This window comes from Sorghum bicolor, chromosome 2, assembly GCF_000003195.3.
Source record: "Sorghum bicolor cultivar BTx623 chromosome 2, Sorghum_bicolor_NCBIv3, whole genome shotgun sequence".
NCBI lineage: Eukaryota > Viridiplantae > Streptophyta > Magnoliopsida > Poales > Poaceae > Sorghum > Sorghum bicolor.
In genome coordinates this window covers 71,006,013-71,018,161 of record NC_012871.2, presented here as the reverse complement: position 1 = coordinate 71,018,161, position 12,149 = coordinate 71,006,013, and the positions used below count along the sequence as shown (strand labels likewise).

The 12,149-nt window shown below is 41.4% G+C and overlaps 1 long non-coding RNA gene across 5 annotated transcripts; it reads left to right on the top strand.

The window, feature by feature from the left end:
• Positions 333–5,074, top strand: LOC8056360. Of its 5 annotated transcripts, none has more exons than XR_002450034.1 (7): positions 333–490; positions 580–656; positions 764–857; positions 1,580–1,628; positions 2,279–3,022; positions 3,109–3,220; positions 4,615–5,074. It is a non-coding gene; the product is annotated as an uncharacterized LOC8056360 (long non-coding RNA). The 5 variants fall into 5 exon arrangements; XR_002450033.1 differs by having other exon boundaries at positions 1,570–1,628; XR_002450035.1 differs by lacking the exon at positions 1,580–1,628 and having other exon boundaries at positions 334–490; positions 2,279–2,459; positions 2,536–3,022.

Here is a 12,149-nt window from a genome sequence, read left to right as displayed (position 1 = left end):
CCAGTAATAGCGCGCGGCCGAGTTGATGGCGCGAAGAAAATTTTTGCCTGAAATAATAACCGCTCGGTCCACACCTTGGGTTTTGCCAACTCAATTTTACCAAACTATTAGAGATAACCTTTTTCTGCTCACATATTGATTTGGGATTTGGCAAACTCTATGTTTTGCGAAACTCTAACACAAGGAGAGGAGTGAAAGAGATGACCACCGGGGCCCACTGCAACCCCTCCAGTGCGTGGAAAATTTGATTCGATCAAAACTCAAGTAAATTTGAATTGGCATTTTGAAGTCACTCCAGTGCGTGCGTGGCATGGAATCCGGTGACTTATCCGGAGGCTGTGGAAGGGGGAGAAAGAATTACCCGAGTGCCGAGGCCGGAACTCGCGTCGCTCCCTTTCTCACGCTCGCGATTCTAGCCTCGCTTCCGGTGCACGCAACTCGCTGCCACATCTGCCGGCGACGGCCCCGCCACCGCTTGCGCTTGAAAAGGGTATGTTCTCCGCCTCCTTCAGTCCTCCTCGGCCTCATCCCCTCCTCCCTTCCCTTCTCCTCAGCCGGTTTACCTTGTTAGGGTTTCAGTACACCGCGGCGGCGGCCGGCGGCGGCATCGGTTCCTGCCGGCTTAGAGGGAGACGGTTGAAACTCCAGGTCCTGAGGTGCGGATCTCTTCCTATCAATTCCCTTCTCTCCCTCTCGTTTTGCTTGAACCTGCTAGTACGATACCGGGATGCTTGAACCTGTTAGTACGGTACTGTGTTCCCAGGATCTGCGCTGCTATCTCATCCAAGACACGACCAGGATTTGCGGTTCTATCTACTATCTCAACACGGTCTCGACTAGGGCACTTCAGTTTTTAGGTCCGGCTTGGTCTCCATCCCTCTCCATTCTTGATGTCATATTTTGTTTGTGAGCTTGCTTGGGATGCCAACCTGCATATTGTTTGTGATTTCCTGTTTCCATATTTTTTTTTCATTTCCTTGTGTAGAATAGCAGCAGGAGAATGCGCTTTTCAGTAATAGGCGATTTAGTTGTTTTCAGTAATATGCGATTTAGTGGATTTATGATCTGTGATCAAAACAATGCATGCAGTTGTGTCGTTCATAGTTAGGTATTAATTCTTTAGGTTTCATATGAGATGTGTTTTCCTTAAAAGAAAAACATAGCTAGGAGCATTTTAATGCGCTGTGAGAGGGAGTAGCAATTTATATACACAGAGGGAGTAGCAATTTAATGCTGTATTTGTGTGACTTTGGGCTTTAACTGTTACTTCAGGCTTTGCTTTCACCAGGCTCTTGGGGCAATGTGATTTTTGAATACCTTCTAGTTTACTGTTTGACAGCCTCGCTGGCTGAGGAAAAAGGTCCTAAATTATAAAGTTTGTCTTGGGAGCTTGCAAACTGAATGTACTTTTGATTTTTTTTTTGTTTCTGAAGCTAAGAAGTGGCACCTGTGCTTACATGGGTTATGACTGCATTATTTGAGATAGTATGAGAGAATTGTTCCCTATTCCTTATTACCTGGAATGTATTTTTTTCGTTTTTGTTATGACTGTTTGTTTTTTCTGGTAAGTCATCCTTAGCAATCAGATACAGCACTGCACTACCTTAGCACAGCTACCGTTTTTCTGGGTAAGCTGCTACTTCTTAGCACTGCACTATCCTTGTTTCATGGTTTACTTTATATTGCTATCTCTAGTTGGCATGTTCATTGTTCTATTACTGCTATCTCTAGTTGGCATTAAGCTATATATAGGTCTTGCTTTTCTAGTTATTGTTCTTTTTATCAGGAAGTGAGTATGAGAATTTCTTTCATAATTTTGCTGTGGTACTCCAACTTAATATTAAAAAATATATCTGCTAGTAATAACCTACCAACATGTATTTTTACATCATGTACCTTTGCTAGTAAATGTACAGATTATTTCATAGTTGATGGAAGTGTACTACATGTTCAGATTATAATGCTGTTCTAACAATAATGCTCATATTATAATGTTGTTCTAACAATAATGCTATTCTCATAAGTCATAAGGCAACAATGTATAGGAGCTGTGTGTTTGGCCAGTTAGCTGTCTTGCATTTTTTTTCATTGTTGAACTAAGGAGCTCATCCTTTTTGATTTAAAAAGAACCTTTTGGAACTGTGGGGCTAAGATCTTGCCATTTTTTGTTGAACATCATAATTTTTTTTTTTGAATTTTTCTTGTTTGAGCAGCATGTATCGTAGTTTTATATAGCCGCATGTGTGTATTAATCTGATAAATTGTTATAATCTTGTAGATCATTTGTCTCTGATTCAACAATGGCAAGGATTGAGGATAGACTTGTTAAGTCTGTTGTGATTGTTGGAGAAACAGAAAGCACCGACTATTGCATTGGACTTGTTGCAGAAGTGACTAAGGATGAGACTTTTGTGTTAACTCAATCGTCCTTCGTTCAGGACAAAGGAGACAGAATCAAGGTATCTTTTTTTGACAAAACTGAGCTGTTGGCTTCGGTTGTTGCAATTGACAGGAGTTTTTGCATGCTGAGAACAGCGCGCCATTGTGATTCTGAGAGAGTTTACTGGGAGGAAGGTCCTATCACCGCTGTGTCTCAAGCTCTGATCTTCTTGCCCTTTTCGTCTACTAATGTCTCTTGTACTCGTATCTTTGTTACTCTCGAGTCAAGTGACTCCTATCACATGAAGTCCACGGTCGTTGTTGATGGTTCAGATGAGTTTTTCTTAGTCTCATGTCCTTACACAGAAAAGACTAATGCTGGATTTGATAGGTTGTTAGCTGCTCCTGTATTTAGTATGAGTGAGAGAGCTTTAGGCATAGTCCTATTTGATTACAATCCTGATAGTGCTGCTGAGAAGAAGGTTTGCTATTTGGCAAAAGGAGTCATGGCTCAGATATCCAGACTCCTTCCATCACCAGAACTACCAGCTTACACAAAGAGAAGAGGAGCAGAAGACCAGAAGAAGGGCAAAAAAAGACGCATCATTTGAATAGTCGTATTATAATAAAGTTTTAATTTAAGGTGAGGTGGTTCTTTTTTGTTGCATTTACTTCTATCCACTATATGTTTATTCATTGAATCTGTACTTTGCTTTTGTTCATCTGCAGGGCACTCCTAGCTATGAAGCTTATGATGAGGCTGATTTAGTATCTCATGTTTCTGATTCTTCTATCTACTCTTGGCGTTTCCGAAAACAATGTTCCACATGTGTTGGTAGAGGTCAGCGTCTTTAATAATGCCTTCCGCAGATTTTGGTTTTATATAATTTTCTACTACCACACCAGTTAGGAAAGTTGCTGATGAGCCATTTGTTGCCAGTGACTGTGACTCCACTGATGGTAATGGTTAATTAGTAGGATCATTGTGTCTGTGTAATGTTTCGTAGTACTGTTCAGTGTACCTTAGCTAGATTAGTAAGTTGTATGATTTGATCGCCATCATTATATTTTCGATATTTAATTCAGTTTACTGGATTGTATTTCATCATTAAGTTGCAACTAAGTAATGGTAAAATAACTGCGAAAATCTACTAACCTTTGAATCTTGAAATGTACTAAGCTTGAATCCTGAAATGTTCAGTTTCCTTCTCATTGAGAATCTAAAGACCCTTCCCATGTACAGAACTTTTGGCTCCTTTAAGTAGATAAGCAATAGTTGGTTAGATGCCTGGCCTAGTATCTGCAGTTTTTGCTATGTTCTAGTGAAATGGTTCTCAGTCTTCATAGAAAAAAAACAGGGAAATATAAAAGATTCATGGTCTGAATCAGGTCAAAGTATCAATATATGACATAACAAAAGAACCAACAAATAGGAGCTGATGATATGCTGAATCAGGTCAGGTATCAATATATGACAAAACAAAAGAACCAACAAATAGGCGCTGATGATATGCTACACATTTGGAATCCATCACTGAGGATGCAGTTTTTGGCATGATCGTTGGTGCGGATTAGTCTCCTTGGCAGACAAATTCCCACAACTTTACACTATTTATAAGGAACAAGATGCTACTGTTGAAACTATGAAAAGGAAAAGGTGGCACATTACTTTTAGAAGATGGTGGCATGAAGATTTGCAAAATCAGCTAAGACGTTTACATGATATTTTGATTAGATGTGGTACAAATGAGGATAAAGATAGACAAAATGGGATTTGGAAAAATCTGGTGTGTTCTCTGTTAAATCAACTTATAAACTGTTATGCAAATATGAATATGGTCCCAATTTCATGAAAATCTGGAAGGCTAAAATGCCTTTGAAAATTAAAATCTTCATGTGGCTAGTAACACAGGATGCCATTCTTACTAAAAGACAACCTGAGTAAAAGGAAATGTAAAGGAAACAAAAAGTGTGCTTTTTGTAATGAAATAGAAACAAGAAATCATCTTTTCTTTGGATGTTTGACAGCCAAATACATCTGGAGTTTGCTGGCTTATTTCTCTTGGGTCTGAGTGCAGACCTGGGAGTATGGAGCAATATTGGGTCTGGATTAACAACATTCTTCCTCTAGGATCCCAAATGCATGCTGTGGGGTTGTCAGCTGTTTGCTGGGCAATTTGGTGGATCCTACTGAGATTGTTTGTATGATATGCTCCTTTCTCACATATTGGCCAGGTATGTGTGGTGCAAGGTGCGGAGGCTGTCAAGATGGTGGCTCTCTCATTCCACAAGCAGAATGGACATTTGCGCTCTGACAATGAGTAACAACTGATTCCGTTCGCTGGCTGAGTGCCGTTTTAGTGTCACTTGTAGTTTCTGTGCCTTTTGGGCTATATGCCTTGTTTGGAACCCGTTTAAAATTGTTGGGCTAGTTTTGCTGGCGCTTCTTACTTTAGCCTTTTTAGTAATGGTAGTTTGTATCCTTGTTCATATTCCCTCTGTGATCATGAGCATGTATTCATCGTCATGGTGGTTCGGTTATCAAAACAGCGACTTGGTAGTGAAATTCGGTTTTACCGTTGTGGAAACTTGAAGCTTGGTTTTTTGTTCATGAATTTTTGATAACATGACCTAATTGTTCTCAACAAACTCAAAACCATGTATGGGTTGATCTGTATGGATTCCATTTTCCTTATTCATGTTCGTTTCTGTCTTAATACACCACATTATTGGTTGATGCTCTTGATGGTTTTAATACACCACACTTATGTGTCTCAGTTAAACTCTGATCTCTGTTTTGCTCGCTTCTCCCAATACTTTTGTGAGCCTAACAAATTTGCACCATTGTTTCCTTTTTGTTTTGTTTGAACAGAAAAAAGTCTGCATATCTGGTCGTCAAACAAATTCTACTACCATTAACAAATTTCCGCCATTGTTTCTTTTTTTGTTTGAACAGGAAAATGTCCGCATATCTAGTCATCAAACAAATTCTACTACTTTGAATATCATTCTGCCTCGCTCTGTAAATTTAGCAAATGTTTAGATATCTACCGAGATATAACTATTTAGCTTGTATGTTACTGTATGATGGCATGTTATATGGACCTGGCTAGTTGCCATTAATGCAACGCGTGTGATATTAATTTGTTGTGTGATATAATTTTTTGTTTATAACTTTATATGGATTATTAGTTAAAATGCTATCGATTTTTCTAAAAATTGTTGAGTTCTGCAATGATTGAATTATATAATTCTGTATTAAAATTTTCAAATTATTAATCTGAAAATAGGGGTAAAAACTTAAATATCAAAATAAAACAGGGGTAAAAATGTTTGGGCAAAGTTATCCTTTGGCCTAAAAGTTAGCACCGTTAAAAGGACTATACAGACCTTGTCAAAAAAAAAGGACTATACAGAGCAGGGGTAAAGTCTGCTTTCATTTTAAAATCACAGGAGTAAAATAACAAATAATTAGAACGATCATATTGTTTCGCTTCAAAAATAGGAGTAGAAACGTTTAAGCCCCTTCAAATAATTAGAACGATCATTCAAAAAGAACACAACCAAACATCAGCAGCACACTTGTTTGGTTCACATTTTGGATTAGCCTGGCTAGCTAACTAAGCCTGGGCAGTCAAAGCCTGGCTTGTATAAGCCAAGATACACTTGTTTGGTTGCATTGGCAACTCAAGCCTGGATTGGAAAAAATATGTTTGGTTGCCTGCTTCACGTTGCATAGAATCACCCTGTCTTTGGCATGGTAAGTTTACCCCTTTGGAACAAACCTTCGAACAGGTGGCACGCACTCTCACTGACGGTCAACTCCAGTACATCCTTCGGCGCCGACGCTTGTGAAGAAAGGCACGTTGGAGAAGGTAAGTGGGAACACACCGCCGGGTGCTGGAAGTGAAGCCCTGAGCTTGTAGATACGGATGTGCCTTAGCTTGCCTAGAGCTGAAGCTGCAAGGCAGCAGGGAAGGAGAGAATACGAGAGGAAAGTGGTGAGCAAATTAGAATTGGGATTCAGATCCACCACACACAGACAAAAATAGAGAACATACAAGCTAAGAAACCAAGAACCCAAAGCTTCTTCCATGGATTCTTATGGGATTGGGGGTGCTGTTTCCTCAGTGAAGGTCCTCAAGGCCTCCATGAGCATGCTACAACGGATGGGCACACCATGGTGGCTGCCCACCTTCATAGCATTGAGAGGGGAAGACAAGCACAAAGGATATGGTGGGGCGAGCTACAACGAGCGTCGGAGGTGCAGGCGGAGAAACTGCCGGAGATCTGAAACGAGCTGCAGTCGAGCGCGGACGCTGGAGAAGCTCGGGCTCGGTCTTGGCGCGGACGCCGGAGATGGTGACCATCCTGCGTGGATGGAGATGGAGCTAGGGGAGATACAGGTGAGGTCACGGACGAGTGGGGAGGGCCGCAGCCTGCCGGAGATGACGAGCGGAGGAGGCGAACAAAGGGGAGCGGAGGGGGTGACTGGAATGGATCAGCGAGCTGGCCCAAACCTGGCCACGGAAAAACGGAGTGCCATCTCGTTTTTCTAGAGTCTGGCTAAGGTGTCTAAAGTGGCTTACCTGAGCCTGGCTATGGACTGTTTATAGACAACCAAACAACTCAAAGTTGGCTTCTTAGAGTCTGGTTAGGTGTTAGCCATCCAACCAAACAGACCCTAAACATCCGGCGACTCAAACAAAAGCTGATGGATTTTTATGAGGGATTGTCCCACAAACATTAAATAATAAATCACCAGCGTAAGACCCGTTTGAACCCGTTAATTGCGCCAACATCTTTTTTCGAAAATAAAAACACCAACCGGGCTCGCCATCACCATTAGCACCCCGATCCACGCCCCCCACATCCATCACGTGCGTTGTCATTCGTCATCCGTGGAATTCCGCCGAGGCTACCATTTGCCATCATCCAATGTCGTCTCTGCTCCACCGGTTTTCCCCGCCGCTGTGCTCCAGCCAGGGTCGCGGCGGCTCTCTTCACCCTGGACACACCCCTCCACATCGCGGAGACGGCGCGAGTGAAAGGTCCTAATATGACTAGAATAAGAGGTTAGTAAATAACAAAGCGAAGCTTTTTACTCTAGCTCTAAAAGGGTGTTTGTAAGCCACCTATCCCACAATTCTAGTTGATATAATCACTAGGCACACAAGAGCTATGTCACTACTTACACTAGAAAGCTATCTAAAATTTCTATACAAGTAAGTAAGCTACTCTAGTTTGCGGGAATGTAAAAAAAGAATGAGATATTTATACCACCGAGTAGGGGATAAACCAATCATCAATATAAAGAATCAAGCACCGGGAGAATGCCAACCAAACACAATTGAGACACCAATTTTTCTCTCGAGGTTCACGTGCTTGCCGGCACGCTACGTCCCCGTTGTGTCGACCAACACTTGGTGGTTCGGTGGCTAAGAGGTGTAGCACGAACCTCGTCCTCACTAAGACACCATAAGAACCTACCCACAAGTGAGGTAGCTCAATGACACGAGCATTTACTAGAGTTACCTTTCGGCTCTCCGCCGGGGAAGGTACAAGACCTCTCATAATCACCGGGAGATGGCCACGAACAATCACCAGCTCGTGCCAATCTTCCTCCGCTGCTCCAAGCTGTCTAGGTGGCGGCAACCACCAAGAGTAACAAGAAAACCGCAGCCAAATCGATCTCCAAGTGCCACTAGATGCAATCACTCAAGCAAATGCACTCGGAATCACTCCCAAACTCACAAAGATGAATGATCTATGAAGGAGATGAGAGGGAGGTGTTTGCTTAGGCTCACAAGGATGTTATGTATGCTAGAATGCCAAGAGAGTAAGCCCCAAGCCGGCCAACAACTATTTATAGGTCCCTCAAACAAATAGAGCCGTTGGCTCTTTTACTGGGCGAAACACGGGGTCACTGGATGCTCTTCAGGGGCACCGGACGCTCAACACCTGCGTCCGGTGCTCCAAAAACAACCACGTGTCAGCTTTTTGAAACTCAACGTCGAAGTCTAACAGTAACCTGCAAAACACCGGACGCTCAACGGTCTTAAACACAGAGAGGTCTGCAAAACGCGTAGGTCACCGGACGCTCCCTGAGCGTCCGGTGCTTCCAGACAGGTTTACTCGCAGAAGTCAGATAGCACCGGACGCATGAACAGGAGCTACCCTGCGTTCGGTGCTCACCGTCCGGTGCTTAACCCTAGCACCACAGCACACCGGACACACAACCTCTGCGTCTGGTGCCTCAACAACCAGCGTCCGGTGAGTGTTTCTCAGCGATGAACACTCTCGCGACTTCTCCAAACGTCCCACCGGCGCAAAGAAAGATATGCACTTCATTTTCTCAAAAAGCGCCGAATTTCGCCTCGCAAGCTCTCTAACAACTTTATAAAAATAATTTCTTAAGCATCTCCAACAACTTCTTCAAGATTTCCTGTCACCGACAACTTTTTTGCATTCACTTCTTCAAGACTCCCAAAAATATTCATTGCCATTATATCTCATTCTACTTATTCAACTAAGCTCCAGTTATTTCACTTGATACTCCCTACTATTATCAGTGCATTAAAAGGGTTGGCTGATCTCTAAATAAAAAAAGAGAGAAAAAAAGAAAGAGGACAAAAGTCCTAATCTAAAAGAAAAGAAAGACAACCAAGTCCTTATGTTCTGATTAGGGAGGTATGTTATCCCCAAGGAGTAAATGTAGAATTAGATATTCACCATCACTTATCACCCCTCATAACCACTTCCATTCTTATCATTCATTCACTTCACTGCACTCGCATGCACATATGACTTGATTGTGTAATTAGTTTCTCTAGATCCATGGTATAACTAGCAATACATGCAAGTAGGTTTGAATTGTCTTTTCCACCTATAAGCTCCACATAAGCCAATTAGAAATAGGGTGAGAGAGAAGGCAATTATGCCTTAGTGATATAAATACTATATTCTGAGAGAAGGCATACTCACTTGCCTTGGAGAGGATCCAAAATACCACATATGAGAGACTAGTAAGGGTCATACAAGAAATCTCTGAGTTTTATTTGAAAATTTTGCAAAAACTCTGGAATAATAGTTGATCAAAAGAGCGAGTAGCATAGTGCTCGACTTAACTGTTTTGTCTTTCAACTGCTCAAGACCTAAGTGATAGTTATAAGCCCCATGTGAAAGGTAATATGGGTGAGTCTTGAGTTAGAATGGTTCACTCTAATCTGGAGGAGAGTCCTTGTTTGAAAGCATGTGCACTTGTGAGGCGAGAAAGTATTGTAGCAACTCCTAATCCATCACTGAGTCTATCTTTGCTCAGGGATGAGCAAAAGGTAAGCTTGGGGGAGTTTGTTGACGGTAGATAAGTACTATTTTTAACCGTCAACATAGCATGAGAAAGGACTAAATTAGAATACTCTTTAGCTATAGGGGTTATCACTATAGAATTCCACAAGTTTTGGTGATTGTCTATTACTGCAGGGGTTATCGGAATAAGAGCAAAAGGAGGTCCACATGTCAGATTTACATAGAGAGAGTATGTGAAACATCAACTCAAGAATACTCTAGAATACACGGGAAGGCGACCCTGCAAAGTGGGGGGCCCCTGGTAGCCAGCCAGGGGCGAGCGCCCCTGACAGGTGGGGCAGCCGCTCGGCCCTCTCCACCAATCAGGAGCCACCTCGTGGATCCTGCCTCCATCGCCTTTGAGGATTCATCTTGAGCGTACATTTAAGTCGGTTTGATCCGAGGGCTGTGGTGCTTCCTAGGGGACTATAAATATGACCCTAACCCCCCTAGAGAGGAGTTCATTATTCTCTGAGAAGATCAAGAGAAGAAGAATTAGACAGAGATGTGTCCCTCAAATGGATCTGTCTCTTTAGGGTTCTTAGTCACCATCTCAATTAGATCTCTATAGTTTTATAGCATAGCTACATAGAAATAGATCTAGAAGGAGTCAAGTTAATCTTGGAGTCCATCTATCTTAGTTCTTGGTAAACTCTTATTCTTCTTTGTGATATTTGTATTAGTTCTTGCTACTATGAATATGACTTTGATCTATTTGATTATATCAGAATTGATTTTATTCTATTTGCTTATGTTCTCAGTTATATTGTTATTAGTCTACTTTCATTATATGCTTAGCATAGTTAGATTAGAATTATGTTTATGCATAGGATCGTATAGCGCTTACTCATTAGGCCGATGGGTAAGTGGTAGATATTGTGTAGGCGAGGTGCCTATACCATATTTATCTACAATTGCCCCTTATAGTCCGGAGCCCGAGGTAGATCGTGGGAGTGACAGTCCTGTTGAATCCTTTGTATTCCTCCTCCCGATTATAAGGATTGTAGACCACATTATTACAGGGAAGTGATTGCTATATTCATGATCTTTCTTGCTAATATCACTATGCATAGATATAACATTTTCTTGCAATGATGCTAGGTGTACTTGCACTAATCAATATATACTTGTAGATTGTCCTAATACCATGCTAGTGTTATAGACTTAGAGTAATCTATTTGAGATGATTATCATATTTATCATATGGCTATGAATTCTTATTTATCTATCACTTATTATTCATATTTATATATTTATCTTATGTGACACTTACCCTGCATGAGAGATAGATAAAGACATGGTTAAGATTCCCATGATTACATGCAGTGCTCATTGCTCATTATCCAATGCAAGTTACTTCCCAGTGGTAAAAATATAAATAACGATACCTAGATTACTCCCGGTTAAAATGCTAAATCGGTATTATCTGTGCGCTTGTGGATCCTTTATTTATTATTTATTCCTATAAAAGCATATAGATTTAATACCAACACTTCTACATCATGCTGGGGATGACAACCTAGCTTAAGTGATGTAAAGTAATTTTGACATCGTTGCTAGAGATAGGTTTAAAAGTCTATTTATAGTAATTGCGTTAAGAAGTGTCAACACCTGTAGCAACATGATGGCAGACTAGAGGAGGGTGAATAGTCTTTTTGATAAACTTATTGCATTGGCTAACCAAAATTTATGCAAAATTAAAACTATCAGTCTAGCCAAGACTTCACTCGTCTAACTAAATTCACAAGCACCTCACAAAGATCCTAAACAAGCAACTAAGGTGCTAGGCTAGCTAGAGCCACCTAACTATTGATATTGGTTATGCACACGAAAGAATCTAATATGAATAATCCACAAGCACATGGATATCGATGAGCACTTCATCCGGGAGATAAGTCTAGAGTATCGTATTTGTTTTATCCGCAAAGAGAAAGCGTGCGATGACTAACCAAGTCTTTACTATTATCCCTAGGCTGCACTACAAGGTGGTGAAGATACAAGCAATTAGAGAAGACTACTACGATAGTCTAGTTCCAACCTATGGTAAGCTATGAAACTAATGGTCTAAGAGGACACACTATTGGAAAAGAGACACCACAGAGAATGCTTAACCAGGGCTTAGGTCCTTCCAAACCTTCTAACGGGAGGAGGCTCTAAAGGTAACAATGGGATTGTCATGTTCCACGCTACTACACACCAATCTGGCCAGATAGGGGATAGCTACGAGTGTTCCTAGCCTAAGCACCATGCTTATACTACGAACGATTACTCGATTCCCTAGGCAAAGCGAATAAAGTAAAGTAGTAAACCAAAGAACAATAATAACAACATACTTACTTAGTATTAGAAGTTGAATTGTCGAAGAATCCTAGAACCAAGCCTCGAGTTAGGAGACTTGATCCTGTAGGTACAGTCAAGAGAGG